General features: G+C 44.2%; 1 protein-coding gene across 1 annotated transcript in view; it reads left to right on the top strand.

Annotated features, from left to right (window-relative positions):
• Positions 1-24,356, top strand: part of RASGEF1A (RasGEF domain family member 1A) — a 743,923-nt gene that overhangs the window by 359,811 nt on the left and 359,756 nt on the right. Inside the window, exon 2 of the mRNA XM_073685995.1 lies at positions 15,377-15,470. The gene's annotated coding sequence lies outside the window, so the exon portion shown is untranslated. The remainder of the gene's footprint in view (positions 1-15,376; positions 15,471-24,356) is intronic.

Here is a 24,356-nt window from a genome sequence, read left to right on the forward strand (position 1 = left end):
TCCTCATTTGTGCTAAAATTCTCAAAAATATATGGAACAATTTGTAAGATAGTATTCTTAAGTGTGGCTGAGTACAATGTTTATATAACAGAGAAATAGATAAAAAAATATGTGATTGTGTAACAAGTGCTGTCCTCAAGGAATTCTTAACTCATTTATATACTAGTCAATAATGTGTATGTTGTCATTTGTTCTTAAAAGTAATGTATCATCAGAAAATAACCTATTGCTTAAAATTGGATTTTATGTTACATGTATTTAAAAAAAAATGTTGGCAATGTTTTTTTCCTTTTTCTTTTTTTTCGTATTACAATGAAAAGCAAAATGAGTAATCTTGTCATTCTCACACTGACTACTGGGGCTTTTTTAGACTCATAAATCCAGTCCTTTCAGGAAGATTTTACAGCATTTTAAGCAGAGCAAGATTACAGTGACAGGTAACGAATAGAGATGAGCGTTGTTCTACTCGAACTGTTCGCCAATCTCAAATTCGAGCTGTTTTGGGCGGTGTTCGAGCCGTTCAGCGAACACGAACAATTTGAGAAAATTCGGCTGTTCGAGGTTATGTTCGATAACTGTTCGTGCACCAAAATCATAACTGGATTTTTTCTCAGTAATGATGAAAATTAATGTTAATACGCAGTTTGAGTGTACAGCGGGGTGGGGGGAGGGGCAGGGGATGGATCTCTGCAGGAACAATGAAGATCTCCATTTTTTTTTCTCTTTCCCGCATTTGCAGTGGGGAGGTGCAATCTGTCAGCCTATCAGCAGCGCACACACGGAGCGAAGTGCTTTTTTTCACACAAGCAAGGGCATGTGTCATTGGCAGTGTATGTCACATGTCCTTGCCCTATAAGACCAAGCCATTTTCCCCGTCGCCACCATTTTCTCACTGCTGCAGCTGCGTGTTAGACGGCACCGCTGTTGCTGTGTGCGCTATACCTTGTTAATTTCAAGCCAATTTTCGCACAAATATACAGATAGCTTGGGAGTAGGGAATAGTTGTGATTGCAGTCCTTTTAAGGACTAGGTTACAGCATTTCCTACGACTTTTATCAGGCAGGTCTGTGCTCTTAAATAGATAGGTTGTGGGAGTAAAGACTAATTGTAATTGGAGTCCTTTTCAGGACTAGGTTACATCAGTTCCTATCAGTTTTTGCCAGGCAGGTCTGTGCCAGTGCTGTGCAAGTTTTTTTCACAGCATTTGGCTGAATCTAGCAAAGCTAATCCTTTTTGGCCTATTGCAGAGTGTGTTAGTCAGTGGAGTAGCCTATCTGTGTTGCAAGATATAACACCTGTGTATAGAATACCAATTTTTTTACTGCACCTAGTGAAGTAAAATCTTTTGGGCATAGCATCATTCTATTAGTCCATCTATACTGATCTCCATCAGGTTGCAAACTGAATCTAATTTTTTTCTGCATCTAGCTCTGAAAAAATATTTGGCCTTCTAGCAGTGTGTGGGACTTGTTCTATTAGTCCACCTATACTGACCTCCATCAGGTTGCAAACTGAATATATTTTTTTCTGCATCTACCTGTGAAAAAATATTGGGCTTCTAGCTGTGTGTGGGACTTGTTGTATTAGTCCATCTATACTGACCTCCATCAGGTTGCAAACTGAATATATTTTTTTCTGCATCTACCTCTGAAAAAATATTGGGCTTCTAGCTGTGTGTGGGTCTTGTTCTATTAATCCATCTATACTGACCTCCATCAGGTTGCAAACTGAATATAATTTTTTTCTGCATCTAGCTCTGAAAAAATATTTGGCCTTCTAGTAGTGTGTCGGACTTTCTCTATTAATCCATCTATACTGACCTCCATCAGGTTGCAAATTAAAAATAATTTTTATCTGCATCTACAGTACCTTTGAAAAAATATTTGGGCTTCTAGCTGTGTGTGGGACTTGTTGTATTAGTCCATCTATACTGACCTCCATCAGGTTGCAAACTGAATATAATTTTTTTCTGCATCTAGCTCTGAAAAAATATTTGGCCTTCTAGTAGTGTGTGGGACTTTCTCTGTTAGTCCATCTATACTGACCTCCATCAGGTTGCAAACTGAATATATTTTTTTCTGCATCTACCTCTGAAAAAATATTGGGCTTCTAGCTGTGTGTGGGTCTTGTTCTATTAATCCATCTATACTGACCTCCATCAGGTTGCAAACTGAATATAATTTTTTTCTGCATCTAGCTCTGAAAAAATATTTGGCCTTCTAGTAGTGTGTCGGACTTTCTCTATTAGTCCATCTATACTGACCTCCATCAGGTTGCAAATTAAAAATAATTTTTATCTGCATCTACAGTACCTCTGAAAAAATATTTGGGCTTCTAGCTGTGTGTGGGTCTTGTTCTATTAATCCATCTATACAGACCTCCATCAGGTTGCAAACTGAATATAATTTTTTTCTGCATCTACCTCTGAAAAAATATTGGGCTTCTAGCTGTGTGTGGGACTTGTTGTATTAGTCCATCTATACTGACCTCCATCAGGTTGCAAACTGAATATATTTTTTTCTGCATCTACCTCTGAAAAAAATATTGGGCTTCTAGCTGTGTGTGGGACTTGTTGTATTAGTCCATCTATACTGACCTCCATCAGGTTGCAAATTGAATATAATTTTTTTCTGCATCTAACCCAGCCAATAGTTTTGGCCTAATACCACAGTTTGGCCACTCAGCTCTGCTCGGTTACCATCCATTGTTTTTTTGTGCAAACAACTCCAGAGTTGTGAATTAGTTAACCACCAAAATGAGTGGAAAAAGGCCTGCTGCTGGTGGAAAGGGGAATAGGCGTGTTGGGAAGGGGAAAAAAGGTTGTGTCCGTGGGGTAGTTGTTAAAGCAACAGTAACATCTGCAGAAGAAAGACCATCTTCCAGCCAAACTAAAATGTCTACTTCTTTTAGCGGACAATGTGATAAGATCCCTTTCTTACGGCCACGCCAATCGCTACAAATTCCAGATGAGGCACAAAAACAGCAGGTGCTTCAACGGATATCAAGTGCTCCTTTAAGTGGCCTCTCCTCCACATCAACTTCAACATCACAAATACTCCAGTCCTCAAAGGTGTCACCCAAATCGCACTTGCTTCCTCACAGCTCCCAAATCTCCAGCTGCCCGTCTGAGTATGAGGTAGAACAGATGGTTGAGTCTGCAGACCTGTTTACTCATACTATAGCCTGGGAATCAGAGGTCGACTCCAGCGCTTCTGTGAATCCAGACGAGGAAATGATCTGCACTGATGCCCAGAATCTTTATGAGTCGGATCCAGGACCAGACGCAGAAGGTTCTGACCATAATGTAGACCCTCATTCCCAAACTGTAACTCCTGTTGGTAGAGACAATGAGGAAGACGATGATAAGACTCAAATACCTGATTGGAGCGACAACTTTAGTTTTTTGTCAGGGCAGGAACAGGTTGGCTCTGAGGACGACGGGTGTGATAACACACAGGGTGATGATGATGAGGTTGGAGATCCCACTTACTGTCAACCCACAGTCAGCCAAGAGATGAGGTCAGCAGAGGAGGTGGAGGAAGATGCTAGTGACGACGAGGTCAGGTTGCGCCTTCCTGGACAGAGACGTAGTACTGGAAGCACGTCAACAACTGCATCCTCAAACACAACTCTGCCTCTCACCACAAGTCGTGGTGGCTCTTCAGGTCGCATGGGTGCTAAGCCTTGCATAGCCTGGGCATTTTTTCAGATCGATAAAGATGACCCAACTCGTGTTATCTGTAACATTTGTCAGCAAAAGCTAAGTAGAGGCCAAAAAATACATAGTTTGAGTACTTCATGCATGAACCGGCACATGGACATGAAGCATAAGTTGCAGTGGGAAGCTCAGTGTGCTACAATGCGGCCTAGCCGGCCGGGCCAACCACCGTCTGCCATATCTTGTGCATCCGCGGCCTCTTCATCCTCTGTGACTGGGGGGACAGCAGTCACACCTGTTTTGGGGCGCAGACCTGCCACCTCTTTACCCGCAACAGCCAGCGTGATTGGCAGGTCATCATTTTCTTTGGAGGTGGGAACACCAGCTGGTGTTGAGCGCTGTCCGACATCGATAGCACCACCTTTGGATCAAGGCAACCTAACATGTCCGCCTGCATCTTCCTCACAGACCGGCAGTTTGCCGGGGACACCCTTATCAACCCCGTCTAAGCACAATAGCCAGCCCTCGGTCCCTCAGATGTGGACAAGTAAAAGACCATTTCCTCCTAGCCATGAGAAAGCTAAGAGGTTGAATTTCACCATCTGCAAGCTCTTGGCTACAGAAATGCTGCCTTTCCGCCTGGTGGACACAGAGGATTTTCGAGACCTTATGTCCGTCGCAGTGCCCCAGTACCAGATGCCCAGTCGGCACTACTTCTCAAAGAAAGGTGTGCCTGCGCTCCACCAGCATGTCGCACACAACATCACCGCTTCTTTGAGAAACTCTGTGTGTGACAGGGTGCATTTCACCGCAGACACTTGGACGAGTAGGCATGGACAGGGGCGTTACATGTCGCTGACTGGGCACTGGGTAACTATGGTGACAGCAGGACAAGGGGCTGCTGTCCAAGTCTTGCCGTCCCCACGAGTTGTGCGTCAATCCTCTTTATGTCAAAGTTCCTCCACTGCTTCTGCCTCCTCAACCTCCTCTCGGTCTTCCACCTGCACCCAAAGCCTGTCTGGTCATGCCACAAGCTCTCTAACTGCGCAGAAGGGATCCTGCACACCTCCTTACTATGCTGGCAGTAGGGCTCAACGTCATCAGGCGGTTTTTACTTTGAAATGTCTGGGAAATGTGAGTCACACAGCTGAGGAGTTGTGGTCAGCTCTGGAGAACCAATTTCATGAATGGCTGTCTCCACTGGACCTGAAACCAGGGAAGGCCGTGTGCGACAATGCTGCAAACCTGGGTGCGGCCCTTCGCCGGGGCAATGTCACACACGTGCCTTGTATGGCTCACGTGTTGAACCTGGTTGTCCAGCAATTTTTAGCCCACTATCCCAGACTAGATGGCCTTCTGCAGAGGGCACGGTCGCTGTGTGCTCACTTCCGCCGTTCACATCCCGCAGCTCAGCGACTTACATCTCTACAGAAGTCGTTGGGCCTGCCACTTCACCGGCTAAAATGCGATGTGCCTACCCGGTGGAATTCAACTCTGCACATGTTGCAGCGACTGTGGCAGCACCGACAAGCCCTGGTGCAATACGTTCTGACGTATAGCCTGGGCCAACGAGATCCAGAGGTGGGGCAAATCACGCTGGAGGAGTGGTCTCAGATCAGGGACCTATGCACCCTTCTGCACAGTTTTGAAATGGCGACGAAGATGTTTAGTGCTGATGATGCCATTATCAGCATGACTATTCCGGTGATTTACATGCTGGAGCACATGTTAAACAGAATTCGGAGTCAGGTGGTGGCACAAGAGGAGGTGGAGGAAGTAGAGGAGGAGGAGTTGTATGCGGAAGGGCTAACATCTGCAAGGTCCAGACGGTCGGCAGCACCAAGGCGGCAGGCATGTGAGGGTGGGGGAGATGGTTTTACCAGGGCGCATGGTAGCAGCCAAACTAGTGAGGAAGGTGCAGGAGCCCAGGAAGAAGTGGAGGACGAACTGATGGAAGACTCATCAGATGAGGGAGACCTTGATCACATTTCTGTTGTGCGAGGTTGGGGGGAGAGGACAGAGGAAGGAAGCATGATTGTTACCTCGCCACCAACACAACAGGGACTTGGTGCTCATGGATGCGCAACACACATGAGTGCCTTCTTGCTGCACTACCTGCAACATGACCCTCGAATTGTGAGAATTAGAAATAATCCTGACTACTGGGTTGCCACACTGTTAGATCCCCGGTACAAAAGTAAATTTGCCGAAATTATTACTGCCATAGAAAGGGATGCACGCATGCAGGAGTATCAGCAGAGACTGTTGCAGAATCTTACATGTGCTTTTCCACAAAACACCAGTGGTGCACGTAGTGAATCTCACAGTTCCAACTTGCCAACCGTGGGACCGTCAAGTGTTCAGCACTCAAACCGTAACAGAACCACAGTATCTGCTGGTAACATCAATTTTTCGGAATCATTTCACCACTTTTTTAGCCCATCCTTTGCAAGGCCACAGGAGACAAGAAGTCTGACACATAGTCAACGCCTAGAGACGATGGTACAGGAGTATCTCCAAGTAAACATTGAAGCCACGACTGTGTCACTGGACCCTTGCTCTTTTTGGGCTTCCAATCTGGATAAATGGCCGGAGCTAGCCACTTACGCCTTGGAGATCTTGTCATGCCCCGCAGCCAGCGTTCTGTCTGAACGTGTGTTCAGCGCTGCTGGTGGTGTGCTGACAGATAAGCGCACGCGGCTCTCCACTGATAATGTAGACAGACTCACGTTCATAAAGATGAACAAATCATGGATCCGAAACGACTTTTCTACCCCTGTGTCATCCTGGGGAGAGTAAAAGCTTGATGATTGGTTAAAATCACCCTACAAACCGTTTTAAGCTTTCAAATTACTAATCATGTTTATCTGTATCTTGACTGGAAAATAATTTGGGCTTTGTAGCAGTGTGCAGCACTGATCCTATTAGGCCATCTATACTAAAGCTCCACCAGATTTAAAATTAAAAATAATTTTTAGCTGCATCTAGCCCGGAAAATAATTTTGGGGCTCCGAGATGCGCAAGACACATAAGTGCCTTCTTGCTGCACTACCTGCAGCATGACCCTCATATTGTCAGAATTCGAAGTAATCATGACTACTGGGTTGCCACACTCTTAGATCCCCCAAACTTTTCGATCAACCTTTTCATTTTAATAAAGACCAAAAAAATGGTCATTTTTGAAATTATAAGCATTAGCAGGTTGTTAGAAACTGAAATCAAACAGTTTTCAACTCAAAACTTTATTCTAGGTGATGTTACATTTTCACATAGGACCCCTTGTTCGAAAGGAGCTTCTGAACTCTCTCGTCCATTGAATTTGTCAGGTTTTGGATGGTTTCTGCTTCAATTGTTTTGCATGAGGACAGAATACCCTCCCAGAGCTGTTGCTTAGATGTGAACTGCCTCCCGCCATCATAGACACTCCTTTTAATGATGCTCCAAAGGTTCTGAATGGGGTAGAGGTCAGGGGAGCATGGGGGTCACACCATAAGTTTGTCCCCTTTTATGCCCATATCAGCCAGAGATGCAGATGTTTTATGTGCAGCATGAGATGGTGCATTATCATGCAGAAAAATGATCTTGCTGTGAAATACACGGTTCTTCTTCTTGAACCATGGCAGGAAGTGCTGTTTGAGAAAATCCACATACATTATGGAGTTCATCTTTAGCGCCTTCAGGGATCCTAAAGGGGCCGACAATCTCTCTCCCCATGATTCCAGCCCAAAACATTACTCCACCTCCTCCTTGTTGGCGCTGTAGCCGTGTTTGCGTGGGGTGTCCATCAACCAGCCATCCTCCACTCCATCCATCTGGACCATCGAGCGCTGCACGGCACTCATCCGTGAACAAAACAGTTTTGAAATCAGTCTTCATGTAATGTTTGGCCCACTGGAGCCGTTTCTGCTTGTGTGAAGTGGATAGAGGAGATCGACAGGATGGCGTATGCACAGCTGCAAACCTCTGAAGGACCCTGCATCTTGTTGTTCGGGGGACGTTGGAGGCACAAGCAGCTTCAAAAACTTGTCTGCTGCTATGACAAGGCTTTTTTGCCGCTGCTCTTTCAACCTGACGTAATTGCCTGTAGGAAAGAGTCCTCAATTTGCCCTTATCAGCACGCACACGTGTGTACTGTGAATCAGCTACATACTTCTTGATTGCCAAGACACTTCATCCTGATCATCGCACAATGTTGATTGTAGTCATGCCTTGACCTAAACACTCCACAATTTGTTGCTTCTCAGCAGCCGACACATCCTTTTTCTTTCCCATTTTGGCAGAAAATGTAGGCTGCTTAATAATGTGAGAGAGCCTTCTTAAGTAGTCTTGCCTTTCATTGGACACACCTGCCAAACTAATTAGCACAGGTGTCTGCAATTGCTTACAGTGATATAAAGAGCCCTGACACACATCACCATCAATGAGTTTAACTGACAAACAAACAAATTCTTCCCTTATCACTCCTAAACACTTTTTGCATAATAATTTGGAACGCAGTGTACATGTGCTTTTCCACAAAACACCAGTGGTTCACGTAGTGAATCTTATAGTTCTAACTTGCCAACCGTGGTCTGTATGGAATTGTTCAATAAAGGGCCCAAAATTAAGATAACATAGATGGGAGAGGTCTCTATGAATAGGAATTCCTAAGTATTTGATACCCTGTGAGGGCCAGGCAAAGGGAAAGTTGGACTGGATGGAATCCTATATGGATTTGGGGAGGGAGACATCGAGGGCCTCAGACTTCGCTGCATTGATTTTAAAATTTTACCATGTAACAAAGTGATCTATTTCAGCCATAACAGCAGGGATGGATATATGTGATTGAGTGATATATACTAGGACATCATCAGCAAATAGAGAGCACTTGTACTCGGTGCCTCCCACCTCAATCCACCTAATATTGGGGTTATGGCGAATTGATGAGAGCAGGTGCTCCGTCACTAGGATGTATAAGAGAGGGGACAGAGGACATCCCTGCCTTGTCCCATTGGTGATTGTGAAAGGTGATGAAAATGTTCTGACGCACCCCCTGGGCCTTGGGACACCCGGAGCCGGACCCTTTTTGGTGGATGCTGGTGGTTGTAGTCTTCGTGGCGGCGACCCGGTTCCGTGGCTCAAGGCGGTCAAACCAGTGGCGGAACTATTTATGTGGTTTTGATGTTTAAATGTCCGACTACGCCACCCGTGGATTGCGGTCAGAGTGAACCGCCGCTACAGGGCAGACCGCTGAGGCTGGTGTTGTGGGTGCAGCAGAGCGTAGCATAACTCCCCACGGGAGGAGTATAGCCTCAGGGCAGTGTATGCGGAGGATGGGGGTGATGGTGCAGGGCAGCAGCAGTAACGACACGGAGTCAGTGATGCAGTCCAGGGCCTTTACTCACAGTTCTTATTATCCAGACCACGTCTGCAGGTAACGGCTGCCCACGTCGTACTGTGCTCACCAGGTGAGGGGCTCAGACAACTCCCAGATAACTTTGGAGCACTTCACAGGACCCCCTTTGTGTGTCCTTTGTCTGGCCTTTCTTACCAACACTTCTGTCCGGCTGCCTCGGGCCTCCTCTTGGTAAACTTGGCGCCAGTTTCCCTGACCCTATGTGGTGCCTTCCTAGCGGGTGTAGCGAGGGGCTGCGCCACATAAAATGTCAGAGCCTCTGGTTTCTAGCTGAGGGTCGTTTCCTGCCTCCACTAGTTCGGGGACCGGTCTCCCCCTTTGGCCTGACCCCTCCACGCAGGTGGATTCGGGCGTGCGGTGGCGACTCGCCCGTCCGCACCCCTGGGATCCCTTCATTCCTCGTTCCTGGAGCCTTCTCCGCTCCTCTTCCTTCCTTCTCCCTCTTCCAGGCCTGGGCCTCTGTTACTAGGCCAGCCTCCGGAGCAGAGCTCATGCAGAGCCCCTGCTCCCTTCCACTTCTGCTCAGACTTCTCTGCACTGAACTAAGATGGTGCCCACCTTTTATACTCCCTTCTCAATGCACCCAGGAACTGCTTCCTCCCTGCTCCTGCACTACAGGGTTCCCCTTCCTCAGTGTTCCCTCCTCCCACTCCAGCCAGGGACAGGGACTGTCGTGCCCATCTCAGGGGCATATTGGTCGCCCTGCCCCACGGCAATGTGGTGTAATGCATGCAGGTGTCGGGTCCTGATCCACACTCCATCCTTACCTGAGAGTGAGATATCACACCTCTGGGTGAGGTGCAATACGTCTGTAGCAACCGAGCCCTCAGGGTGCTACAGTTCCATTTATCTTCAGCCTAGGTGACGTATTGCGATACAGGGCCGTGATTTTGGCTATAAAAGGGTCCCCTAGACCCCTACCCCAAGCTTTTTAAGAGAATCATATATGGCGTGCCAGGAGACTCTATGGAATGCTTTCTCAGCATCCAACGAGAGTATCTAATTACAAATTTTTAACTGCATCTAGCCCAGGAAATACTTTGTGCCTAGTAGCAGTGTCTGCTAGTCAGCGGATTATCCCGGCTGTTAAGCAAGCTACACCACCTGTAGTTTAGACACTTAATTTTTTCAAAGGAAATGATTCAGGACCATGGGATACTTAGTGAAGAGCATCAGGAGGCACCCCAAGGCATAGGGGCTGGGACTGGCAGTAGGATGCCTTGCGGTGGACAGCCGAGCTCGATCCTTATAAAAGCTTTTTAACTGCAGCAGCTTTAGTGGACGCTACTGGAGCTGGAATTACCGCGGCTGCTGGCATGAGACTTGCCCTCCAATAGATCCTTGTAAATGGATTTAAAGTGTATTCATTCAAATTAGAGAGACAATTTAAATTAAAAAGCTTAGAGCTGCCTCCACCACAGGGGGGCTCGCTCGACCCACCAGCGGACAGGCACCAGTATTGGGAGAGGGGGGCTGGCCGTCAGGGTTCACCGCGGCTCTGGCACAAACCCGGCGACACGGAGGTGGCACGGGCAGGAGCGGACTGAACGTGTCGGCTTCTCACTTTTTGGATTTTAGAAGGGCATGACATGCCTATATTTGTGTCTCCCTCTCCTTTTACTCCTCCACCTCTTTTCTTTTCGCATGACTATATGTACTTGTCACTTTTCCATGTGTTAGTTGTGTCTTCTGAGCAGTTTGTCAGCTTTTGGACACCTTTGAAGGTGTTTTCTATGTGTTTCTATGTGTTTTTGTTTGCCTGCCATTGGTTTTAACGGTGTTCGAAGGTGTTCGACGAACAGTTCGACGAACAGTTCGGCGAACACACGGGTGTTCGACGAACCGAACCGAACTCGAACACTACGGGGGTGGCTCAACACTAGTAACGAATCTATACACAACTAATAACACAGGATCCACCAATCCCAATAGGAGATGCCCCTCCAGTACAATGATATCTGTATATGGTCTTTAGTTAGGCTGTGTGCCCACTAGGTGTTTTTTTAAGCGTTTCCACAGCGGCAATTATTTTTAATAATTACATTTTTTTTTTCAAATAGTGCAATTTTTGCACATTACAGTACAGTACAGTATTCTGATATTACAAATCAGCCCCAGGTTTTCTTAAAGAAGTTGTCTGGTTCTTTTTTTAAACTGCCCAATGTATTCAGCATGTGGGCATAAATATATTTGCAAATACCTTGTGTTGCTGATAATGCCTATGAGCAGCGCTATCACTGGCAGCTCACAGGCATCACATGACCCCGCGCTGACGTCATGACAAGTGAGGCGTAACTCAGCGCAGGGGGCCCCGCGGTGGCTGCTGGGTTGTGGGCGGGGTTACTCCTCGTGTCACACCCTGCATCCACCGCACGCTTTCCCAATGAATGGGGAGAGGGAGAGCGTGCGGTGGATGCCGGGTGTGACTCGGGGAAATAACTCTGCCTACAACCCAGCAGCCACCGGTGGAACGCGGAAGAGGGACCCTCGGCTGCAGCTTGGACTTGTGGTGACGTCAGCTGATGTCAGCGCCAGCTGCAGCTGGGGGTCACGTGATGCCTGTGAGCGGCCAGTGATAGCGCCACTTACAGACAGTATCAGCAACATAAGGTATTTACAGAGATACTTATGCCCACATGCTGAATACATTGGGCAACTTAAAAAAAAGTACCGGACAACCCCTTAATCAAAACAGTTCGCTGTTTGTATCCCCGTACTTTTAGCAAAGATCCTTGGCTTATTGTCAACCCCCCAGTACCTAGCACCTGTGGAGCAAACACCACAAACACCCAATAGCAATGTCCCTGCTCGCCATGGACAACCACCATAGCTGCATACTATTATTCTTTTATTGCTCTCCATATTCTGTATACATTTGGGAATAATGGATAGAAGCAGGTTCACTATTCATAAAGACATTCTTGGTATTTCAGCTTCTCAAATACCATCGGGATAACTTATAAACACAGACTTAAATAAAGCATATCTTCCAGGCACGTAACTTGGGGCTTCTCGTGTGAGCCAACACGCACTAAGAACCCGAGCAGCCATGAAAGTCACAGTGGTTAACAATGAAAAGAAATGTAACAAGATGTCAGTAGAACAGAACAGATTATTCTGTCAGGCTTTTAGTGAATACTTTTATGGATTCCATCTTCATGTTGTGGGAGGGAAATGGTTTCAGTTAAGAGTTTAAGTTATATTTATATTTTACATTTTAGAAGCCAATTTTTTCTCATTTAGGCTTGTCGGCCATTATTTTTTCTGGTCTAGATATAGTAATTATAGATTTTGTATAATGTTTAAAGGGAAGCTGACTTCGGCTTTTGATCGCCCCAAAAATGTACATGTTCTTGTAGTAGATAAAACAAACTCAAAAAAATATTATGTTTCTCGGATACATATTATATTCTAAAGTATTGTATGTTGTTAAAGTGTAAATAGTCTGCAGGGTGTTTTACAATTTTGAAAAGTGTTATATTCATCTGTCAGATGAATATAACCTCCTTAGAAGATCGCATAAAAGCCATAGCAGAATAAGTGTAAGTTTGCAATATACAATCTGTGGCCACAACCCACCAGTGATCAGCTACTTCTTGCTGATCCGTGGTTGTTTGATAGCCAGTTTACAAGGGCGGACTGCAGATCCAGGGCTGACAGAGCAATCAGTAATAGATCAGTGTGTACAGACTGTCATTCTTCTCGGCAGCACGTCTCGTTTACACAGGACGATGTGCTGCAGAGAGTAATGATTTTCAAGCCAGATTAAAGAAAATTTCACCCAACGAACAAGCATTTTGTTCCTTTGTCAGGTGATCAGCAGGCTGTTTATACTGCACGATCGGGAAGCAAGCAATGCTAAGAATGCACATGCACGTGTTATTGCGTCTGCACCATTCTATTGGATGTGTGTAAAGAACAGGAGCATCTGGAGGTGCTGCTGCATTAGCGGAATGAATAATTACCTATTTAGGCGGGAATATCCATTTGATCTTTTGAAATCCCTCCATAGGGGGTCATATCATACTGTAATGTTCAGCTATACAGTCTTCAAGGTTAAAGTCTACATCTTCTCCCACTTGAGAGGCACAGGTTTTTAATATTTCTGGAATAGTCCAACTCAGCTAAGAGTTAGAGAAAGTGGGAATGGTAGGTGGAGGGAACACTGCTGCTGTATATATCCAGTTTGTGGATAAATGAGAGGGAGTGCAATAATGAAGGGTAAGAGGGGGCATAAAGGGACAAGCATCAGATCTCCCTTGACAATACTTATAACAGGGCTGTCCAGCTAAATCTAAGATATCTAGGAGCTATTTCTATTCAAGCTTCAACAGGTGACAACTTTCTTTACTTTTCTTTAGGCACAGATAATAGCAGTATAAATTGGATACGTTCCTTTTGGTCTGATCAGTTTCTGGGGAGTTCTCCACAGTATCCTAGCACTTTAGAGGAAGTTACTTAGGGAGGGATGAGGGATCTAGAAGAGGTCAAGGGAGGAACAAAGGGAAGAGAATGAGCTAACAGTGGAAATGGTTTGTATGGAGCACTAGAAAAAAATAGTGAAAGGCAAAAAGTGGACCAAGTTCAAAGGTACTATTTGCCCCATGCTGCTCAGCCACATGGGCGCCATCCCTATTCCCTTACAGTCTAAACCCCAGAGCTCTGCATAGCTTCAACTTTCTATACTGAATAGCTGCCATGCTGACATCAGTGGCCCCTTTCCTAAATGGCCAGGCTGGCATCTGGACATTGCTTTTAATCAGCTCTACTTATTGCACGGAAACCCTAAGTCAAATTTGGCAACAGTGTGATCTACAAAGCATATTAGCCACATGTGATAATTACATGCAGTTCCAAAACGTTCCTCTACTACTCAGGCCTTGGTACATCAGCACAGTGGTAGGGATTAGAGGCAACATAGCGGACCATGCAGCAGTCCTCCCAGGACAGTGCTAGAAATCCAGAAGAGTCCTGCTGGTTCCTCAATGAATTTATTTTGGCTATTTCTAAAATAGACTACACCATGTCAGTTCAGAATAGTAATGGGGGATTTCCACTCACCTAAACCGGGACTGGTTTTTGGCATGTCATTATTCGTCATTTTAAGATATACATTTCACTGCAGTAATAAGACATTGTTCCCCTTGTAATGATTCAGAAAGTACCCATAACTCTGACAAATTGCTGTCATTTACAATTATGGTGATTATAGCAGCTTGAATAGTGTAAGAACCTACCATTCTACACTAATGTGGTGATCCTGGTAAGAAGAATCACATAATATTAAGTCCTTTCAGCAAGCAGGAGCGATTAAGTTGTGCTGTGTTAATCTCAGTTTAAAGGGAACCTGTCATGTGAAAACAGGCTATTAACTTGCAGATATGGGGTCAATTTGCTGGTTAATAGCATTCTAAAGCTGCCGACCACTGCATTGAAAGCCCAGCTGCTGGCAAGAAATTAACTTTATTCCTCTCTGCAGCATTGAGCTTTCAGTCATAAAGGGGCAGCCAGTGCGGCTTCAGTCACCACTTAGTAAATAGTGAGCTATAACAACGCCCCAGCACTGTCTGACAGCCGGCTCAGCAATGCATCAGTACAGAGCCGGATGTCCGTCAGTGCTGTGGCGTTGTTATAGCTCACTATGTACTGAGCAGTGACTGAAACCGCACCTCTATGACTGAAAGCCCGAGGCTGCTTTCAGTGTATCAGTGAAGCCCCCTTATTTGCAAATTAATTCAAAGATATTTTCACAAGCACAATACCAGCGCTATTAAAAATAAAAATTATTATTATTATTACCAGCAAGAGGTACAGTGCTAGTATGAATTTCATAGGGGTGAAGTCCTCTATATCACTGAATAGTTAGTTAAAAAGGTATTTCGGGGGTGATTGACTCTCGTTAAGTGGGGTCTTACATTCTATATTCACTTTGAGAACAATGCGTGATAATGTCCACCATATCGCTCCATTCACATTGTAATCATTGATTTATAAAGTAATGACCACTCCCCTCATCTCTACAGCAGAAGTAACAATTCAGTTCAGCCTAGGGAGTATAGAGGTGGCAGTTACATGCTGGACCTGGTAAGCACACAGGCCCTTCTACCACATTGCCAATATTACAATGAGACAAAGTAGAAGAGGCCTTTTACAGATTTACATTGGGGCTTTGGAGCGTCCAGTTAGGTTCTGAAGCCCTGGATGAGATACCATAAAATGTCAAGATCCTACCCAGTACTGTGATGCACATTTATGTTGTAACTTTGTCTTATTTTAGTGATTTACAATTAATTAGAAATGATTTTCTCCTTTTTCATTTTCAGGTTACATTCTCTAGTTTGGTTACACTTACAGTTTACTACGGCTTCAGAAAATCCAGCCGGTGGTGTGTGTGAGTGTCCGTGGAAGCAACTATGGGTACGTTTTTACATATTTCTCTAAACTAAAAAAAGTTATAAATGCCTGTACCAAAAAAATGTCAGCTTCTGGCAAAATTAAAATCTGTAAGAGGAAAATGTCTTGCAAAATGGCTAATATTACCATTGTCCAAAATGCCAATGAGGCAAAAATTGAATGAGAAAACTGCCAAAAGCAAAAAATCATTGTGTGTTGAGATGCGACTGATGTACAAATTGCTGTAGTTAAGATCCATTGCAAATAAATCCCAATGATAATTAAAGAAATCTATGAAACCATCATGCAACCATCTATGAAACCTACTGCATCAGGGGTGGACACAGATAGAAGAGGGACCCTGTACAAGAACAGTATGTGGGCCGTTGGCAATCGACTATCTCATCAAAATGCACAATTCCATCTGCTTTGGAGATGGTAGTGGCCACCTTATGTCTTGGGCCCCTGTATGGCAGTACCACTTCACCATTGATATGACCACCCCTGATGTACATCCTTTTTTTTAATTCTGAGACAGAAAATTGTGGCATGGCCAAATACATACCATAATATAAAGATATTCTCAACTAAAAGTTTTGTTTCTAGTGTTGTATGCTGTACCTAAAGAAGTCACAATGGCACATAGGATGCCTACTGACTTATATTATGGATCTGTGCTCAGTAATACTATGCTATACATGATATAGTCCAAGGTTTGTAAATACCCCTCCTAGTTATTGGCTTTAGGTGTTTCATCCACATTCTTTGTAAACAGGTGCATGCTACAGTTATATGAAAAAGTTTGGGCACCCCTATTATTCTTAAGCTTAATGTTTTATAAAAATTGGTGTTTTTGCAACAGCTATTTCAGTTTGATATATGTAATAACTGTTGGACACAGTAATGTTTCTGCCTTGAAATGAGGTTTATTATACTAACAGAAAATGTGCAATCTGCATTCAAACAAAATTTGACAGGTGCATAAGTATGGGCACCATTATCATTTTCTTGTTTTAAATACTCCTACTTACTTTTTACTGACTTACTAAAGCCCTACTTAAAGTGGCCACTTGCAAGTTGTTCTTCTGTTTGAATCTCCTCTGAAGAGTGGCATCATGGGCTCCTCAAAACAACTGTCAAATGATCTGAAAACAAAGATTATTCAACATAGTTGTTCAGGGAAGGATACAAAAAGCTGTCTCAGAGATTTAACCTGTCAGTTTCCACTGTGAGGAACATAGTAAGGAAATGGAAGAACACAGGGACAGTTCTTGTTAAGGCCAGAAGTGGCAGGCCAAGAAAAACATCAGAAAGGCAGAGAAGAAGAATGGTGAGATCAGTCAAGGACAATCCTCAGACAACCTCCAGAGAGCTACAGCATCAACTTGCTGCAGATGGTGTCACTGTGCATCGGTCAACTATACAACGCACTTTGCACAAGGAGAAGCTGTATGGGAGAGTGATGCGAAAGAAGCCGTTACTGCAAGCACGCCACAAACAGAGTCGGCTGAGGTATGCAAAAGCACATTTGGAGAAGCCAATTTCTTTTTGCAAGAAGGTCTTGTGGACTGATGAAACCAAGATTGAGTTGTTTGGTCATACAAAAAGGCGTTATGCATGGCGGCAAAAAAACACAGCAATCCAAGAAAAACACTTGCTACCCACAGTAAAATTTGGTGGAGGTTCCATCATGCTTTGGGGCTGTGTGGCCAATGCCGGCACCGGGAATCTTGTTAAAGTTGAGGGACGCATGGATTCCACTCAGTATCAGCAGATTCTTGACAATAATGTTCAAGAATCAGTGACAAAGTTGAAGTTATGCAGGGGATGGATCTTTCAGCAAGACAATGATCCAAAACACCGCTCCAAATCTACTCAGTCATTCATGCAGAGGAACAATTACAATGTTCTGGAATGGCCATCCCAGTCCCCAGACCTGAATATCATTGAACATCTGTGGGATCATTTGAAGAGGGCTGTCCATGCTCAGCGACCGTCAAACTTAATTGAACTGGAATTGTTTTGTAAAGAGGAATGGTCAAAAATACCTTCATCCAGGATCCAGGAAATCATTAAAAGCTACAGGAAGCGACTAGAGGCTGTTATTTTTGCAAAAGGAGGATCTACTAAATATTAATGTCACTTTTCTGGTGAGGTGCCCATACTTATGCACCTGTCAAATTTTGTTTGAATGCAGATTGCACATTTTCTGTTAGTACAATAAACCTCATTTCAAGGCAGAAACATTACTATGTCCAACAGTTATTACATATATCAAACTGAAATAGCTGTTGCAAAAACACCAATTTTTATAAAACATTAAGCTTAAGATTAATAGGGGTGCCCAAACTTTTTCATATAACTGTATACAATCTCAATAGAAAAGATTGCAAGTTGTATGGATCATACTGAACAGCTCAGTGACATTAAACATGGCACTGTCATAGGAAGCCACATATACTATAGGTCGCTTTGTGAAATTTATGATTAGCCATATAAGTACCATTATTATTAAGAGGACGTTGTATCTGTTGAATTTTTCAGTCCAGAGTTCTGAACAACCTGGAGAAGTTACATCATCTCGTCATTTGTAAGCTTCCAACTTTGTGGCAACAATTTGGGGGAGTCACTTTCCTGTTCCTTCATGATTGTGTACTTGTACTCATATCAAGGCCCATAAAGACATGGGTTGATTTGTTTAGGGTAAAAGAATTCATCTGGTTGGCACAGAGTCCTGACTTTAGCTCCATCAAATACCTTTGAATGGAATGCCAACTGCGAACCAGATCTTCCCAGATCTGCTCTCTTAGCTTAAAAGGCAAAACTTCTGACAATGACATACACATTACAATATCTTGTGGCAATTGAACCTGTCTAGCTTTAAATGGGGAATCAACGCCATATAAATGATCAACGTTTTGGAATGAGATATCCCATATTTTCATATACATATTACAGTCAGGTGTCAACATACTTTCAGACATACAGTGTTGACCCAAATGTAAGCGTTTTTGTTTTTAGTGCCACTAACAGATATGAAATTGTGAAGCACTGCTTGTCTCTCTGCTCGTACCTCTACTAGAGTTGTCCTAGGTGGCCAAACCTTTACAGGGTGTAGATCACAGGAGCAGGAGTACTATATGTAGTGATGAGCAAGTATGTTCGATTAACCCTTTCGGCGAGCATGCTCGGGTGCCCGCCGAGTATCTTCAGCGTGCTCGGGTGTTATGTTTTAGTCAATCTGCGTGCATGATTTCCAACTGTTTGACAGCTTTAATATAAGTGAGGAATGCCTAAGAAACAGGCACTCCTCACATGTATTAAAGCTGTCAAGCAGTTGCAAATCATGCACACGGAGTGACTCATCATGCGCACAGAGTGACCAAGTGATACTTGGAAAACACCCGAGCATGCTCGTAAATATCGAGTAAAGAGCATGCTCGCGCATTACTAACTGTATGTGACGCGCCCAGGGGATGGGGACGACTACTCGGCGCCCGGGCCTTGCTGTTAGTTTTGGGGGATGTCGCGGTGGCCGGCTCCTGGGCCCGTACCCTGGGGTCACTCTTAAAAAAGAAGGGGGAAAGTTATATGGGATAGGGGAATGTTCGTGACGCCACCCGTGGTGTCTGGTGAGAATCACCAGCGCTGCTACAGTCCTCTGAGGCCGGTGTTCAGGCAGCTTAGTTGGAGCGGCTCCCCACAGGTGAAGCGGGGCCTTAGGGCAGCGTAGGAGAAGGGATGCAGAATGGAGCATTGGCGGGTGCAGAGCCGCGGAGGAAAGAACAGACAGAGGCAGTATTTGAAGTCATCCAAGTCTTTACTCACGGTAGTGCTTTCTCAGCTCAGAGCTTCTCTCAGCTGTCACACGGTGAGCTGCGGCCGCCAGGGTGGGGTTCAGCACACTCCAGGTAGTTCAGGCACGCTTGACAGGACCCCCGTTCTAAAGTGTTCCTCTCCTGGTGAACTTCTCCCGCCTTGTGTCCCCCACTGTGTCCCGTACGGGTACTGCGATGTCCTTGATGGGTAGCGTGTAGCTCCCGGACCGACTGGGTGCCCTTCTTGGTGACTGGTGGTGAGAACGTGGCGTAAGGCCGGGTCCCTCTGGATAAACTTAGATTAGGGAATACAGGTGGCGAATCCGCTCCGTCCGTATCCCCCTGGGATCCACATAAGCCTCTGGACTTTTCCGACAGAGACGTGAAGTGCAAAGTCAGATAATCAGGGACCGGTACGCCCTCTTGCGGCAGGGTCTCTCTGGCAGGGCCAGAATAAGGTATGCAGGTGGCGACTCCGCTCCGTCTGCTCCCCCTGAGATCCTTTCGCCTGTGGAGCCTAACTCCTCTGCTCCCCTCCTGGGCCTTCTTGGTTGGACTCTGACCGGGGACAGAGCCGGTTTTAACTCTGCCCCAGTCCCCCATCTCGAGGCCTGAGACCGGGAACCGTGGACCCTCCAGCCGGCAGCAGCTTTGTACTGACTTGCCGTCCCAAAGACCCACGACTAAAGACCCGGTTGTTAAAATGGCCTCCAGTTATATATGATTCTATTAAGTGCTAAAGTAAAGTGCTTCCTCCACCCTCACTCACTACATGGTTCCCTCTAACTTTTGTTCCCCCCAACTCCTCCATTCAGGCCCAGGTCAGCACTATGGTGCTTTTTAGGCCCCCTTCAGAACTGGAGTGGTGTAGTGTTGAGTGTGTGGTTGGGGTCCTGTGTGGTGCTCCATCCTTACTTTGGAGAGGAGATACCACACCTAATTCTGAGGTGCAGTACCCCTGTGGCGACTGAACCCTCAGGAGCGCCACATATGCAGACACACTATTTGAATCAATTAGTTTCTATTCACTTGGACAGGAATTATGCAGTGGTCTTGCCACAAGATGATTTGCCACACTATACCAATAACTGTATTGTAAAACACAGCAAGTAGCAATAAAGGTGCATGGTCAGAAACAGCATTGTGCATGCAGAATACACGATGTGGCTAATATCCACAGCAGCCCTGTACCACTGCAGTCTTTCCACTTTTGCAGCTGATTCAACTACAAAACCACGGGGCCATTGCATTCAACCACAAGGTCTTACAGGTGAAACAGCTGCAAGATTTAGTGATTGCGCAGGCAAACAGTGGTAAGCAGGCAGCTTGCTGCAGTTATTAGCCGGGTATGACCACTACATGTGAATGCAGCCTAAAACATATGGAAGCTCTCACCACGTCAACCGTAGTTTTAATTTTTATTACATAAATCAATAGCATTAAAATAAGAAACTTTGTAATAAATCTGATCACAGAGATCTGCTTCTTTCTCCTCCAGGAGCAGTCGAGACATACAATCACACTATTTGAATCAATTAGTTTCTATTCACTTGGGCAGGAATTATGCAGTGGTCTGATTTCTCCACCACGGCTGATCATTTGTTCTCAAAATTCTCAACTCTCAGGTAAAATGTGTATCCAGTGAAGACTGATTGCTACATTACTGAGATAGGATATGGCCAGGGCCGGCATTAGGGGCAGGCAAAATAGGGCCCCACACTCCCCCAGGGGCCCTCATCCACCACGTTGCCGCTATGGGGCCTGTGAGTCAGGGGGACCAGCACTGACTCTACTCCCACCGTATTGCGCATTCAAGTGTATCAGCATCATAGATGCCGATACAGTCAAAAGAAATGATGAAGGAGAGAGCATCAGGTGACGCTCCCTCTCCCATCATTCCCTCTCTGCATCTGATGCAGCAGGCCCAATGACATAATTTCATCGTGCGCCAGTGGAGCTGCTGAGTATATGTGCTGCAGAGATCGGAGCAGCAGGGGAACGAGGAGAGGTTAGTATTGTATATATCTATTATATCAAGTATATATTTTTAAATCAGTGAATAAATGGTGGCCATAATATTGGAGTACTATGGGGTGTGCATTATACTCTATGTGGCTGCATTTGACTCTGTGGGGCAGCATTATACTCTATGGGGCTGCATTATACTCTATGGGGCTGCATTATACTTTATCAAGAACTATGGGGTTGCATTATACTATTTGTACTATAGTACTATACTCTATTGAGAACTATGGGGAGTGCAGTATAGTATATGTACAATATGGGGGCTGCATTATACTGTATGGGGCGGCTTATACTCTATGGGGCTGCCTTATACTCTATGGGGCTGCATTATACTTTATCAAGGACTATGGGGTTGCATTATACTATTTTTACTGTATAATGGCTGCATTATACTCTATGGGGCTGCATTATACTCTATAGGGTTGCATTATCCTCTATGGGGCTGCATTATACTTTATGGGACTGCATTATACTCTATTGAGGACTATGGGGAGTACATTATACTATATGTATTATATGGGGGCTGCATTATACTCCATCAAGGACTATAGGCTGTGTATTATATTGTAAGTGCTATATGGGGGCTGCATTATACTCTATCAAGGAATATGGGCTGCATTATGCTATGTGTACTATATGGGGGCTGCATTATACTGTATAGAGGACTATGGGGTGCATTATACTGTATGGAGGACTATGGGGAATGCATTATATTGTATGGAGGACTATAGTTAATGCATTATACTAGGTGAAGAACTATGGGGTGCATTATACTATGGGGAGTACATAGGACTATGGGGGTGGGTTATACAATATGGAGGATTATGGGATGCATTATACTATGTGTACTATATGGGAGCTGCATTATACTGTATGGAGGACTATGGGGTGCATTATACTGTATGGAGGACTATGGGGAATGCATTATATTGTATAGAGGACTATAGTTAATGCATTATACTATATGAAGAACTATGGGGTGAATTATACTATGGGGAGTACATAGGACTATAGGGGTTCGTTATACAATATGGAGGATTATGGGATGCATTATACTATATGGAGGACTATGGGATGCATTATACTATATGGAGGACTATGGGGTGTGCATTATACTATGTGGAGGACTATGGGGCACATTATACTATATGGAGGACTATGGGGTGTGCATTTCACTATATGGAGGATTATGGAGTGTGCATTATAGTAGATGGAGGACTATGGGGAGTATAGTATACTATATGGAGGACTATGGGAGTGTATTATACTATATTGAGGACGATGTGGCACATTATACTATGTGGGGGACTATGGGGTGTGTATTAAATATTTAGGGCCCAATTTATCCTTTGTGGGAGGGGGGGGTTGTTACTTCTCTTTTTTTGTGTTGTGGTATTCATTGATGGTTTTTTTGTGCCAAAATCTTCAAAATGTTACTTCCGGTTCATGAATTTTGTGCAAAATCAAAAATACTCTTTATTTTTGTCTTTAACCTTTTTTGGACATTTTTTATTGCATGTTCTGCTGAAATGCTGCAAAATTTGCAGGGGAGACGGGGGTAGAAATTCCAGATGTACATAAAATCACTCCAGGATTACATTTGTGGAAAAAAAATGCTACTTTATAAAAAGTCTGAATTGATTAATCAGCAAAAAACATCTCGAAACCCCAAACCCTGCCCACAATGATGAACATAAAAAAACAAGTGAATCCGTAGAAAATAGACTCTAAGAAAGAAGCTAATTAATAGAAGAAGAAAAAGGCATAAAGGAAAAACAGGTGAAAAAACAACACAAAAATAGGAGCAAATGCAATAGTGAATTGAGAATATAGTGTGCACTCACTTTTAAAAGTGTTTAATTCTTTTTTTAAGATGTACTTTTTGGATGCTTTGTGCATCTGAGCCTCAGAATTGTGATCTGCTAATGAAAGGTATTTAGGAATTTAAATATAATGACATTTTTTTTCCTATTCCAGGAAAATCCCTTTTCATAGTCTTAGTACAGAGGTATTTAAGTCCTAAAGGGAAGCCAAAGTGTTATTTTTTCCCTATTATGCACTTATCGTGAGGGATTACCCTGTGTTGAAAGTGTTTACAGTGGATGCCATTTAATTATTTAATTATAAGAGAATCAAGACATAACCATTACATGGTGGTTCCTGTCGCAATGAAGCAGTTAAATAAACTGGTACCTTCTGGAGCTTTATAAAACCCCACTGCTCGCGCTTTTTTTCTCTTTCTCCATGGCAACTGCAATAGTGAAGTACTTCAAGACCGCTCAGCATTTATGATGGTAAAACTAGTATTTTTAGCACACGTTTCTTTATTTCCATGGTGCTGTAAACTGAGCTTTATAGTAATTGTCAAGCGCCGCTTAATGTTGACCAAAACAAACCAATATTCATCTCTAAAGTAGCCAGAAAAATTAATATGCCCAAAAATTATCTAAACATTTTTTTAAGCATATTTACCTTTAAAATTTGTCACTTTTCTCCTGCTGCTAATGTGCCAATCCTGATCGCAATTATCTCTGATATATACGAGTGAGGGGAAAAGTCAGTCATGCCACCCTATTGACATCTCTGAGTTAGACATGTCACAGAAGGGAAAACAAAAGCAATGCACTGGAATGTAAGTTAGTGTGCATGCAGCATGTAAGTGCATGTTCACACTGGCCACTAAACAGACAAAACACAAGAGAAAAACAAAATGAGCAAATACTTTGCAGTAAATAAATAGCTACAGTGCATCAAAATAATATAGGGTGCTGCATGCACACCAATTTACATTCCAGGTCATTGCTTTTGCTTTGTGCATCAGTCTCTGCACCCTGTACAGATAGGGATGTGGCTTCCTTTTTCTTTGAGCTGGACATTACATTTAAAAAGCTCCCCACTGCTGTGTGTCCATTAGTCAGGGCTTCAGTCCTTCTCAGCCCTTATTCACACAAACATCATTAGACACATGGTAAGGTTTTAATACTTGAAGCTAGGACCGTTCCGAATAGGGTCACCGTGACGTGGTGGAATGGATTTTACTTTTTTTTATCAAAAATATGTTAACCAA

Source organism: Phyllobates terribilis, unplaced genomic scaffold, assembly GCF_046119375.1.
Source record: "Phyllobates terribilis strain yellow unplaced genomic scaffold, ASM4611937v1 Scaffold_5__5_contigs__length_657084704, whole genome shotgun sequence".
NCBI classification, from domain to species: Eukaryota; Metazoa; Chordata; class Amphibia; order Anura; family Dendrobatidae; genus Phyllobates; species Phyllobates terribilis.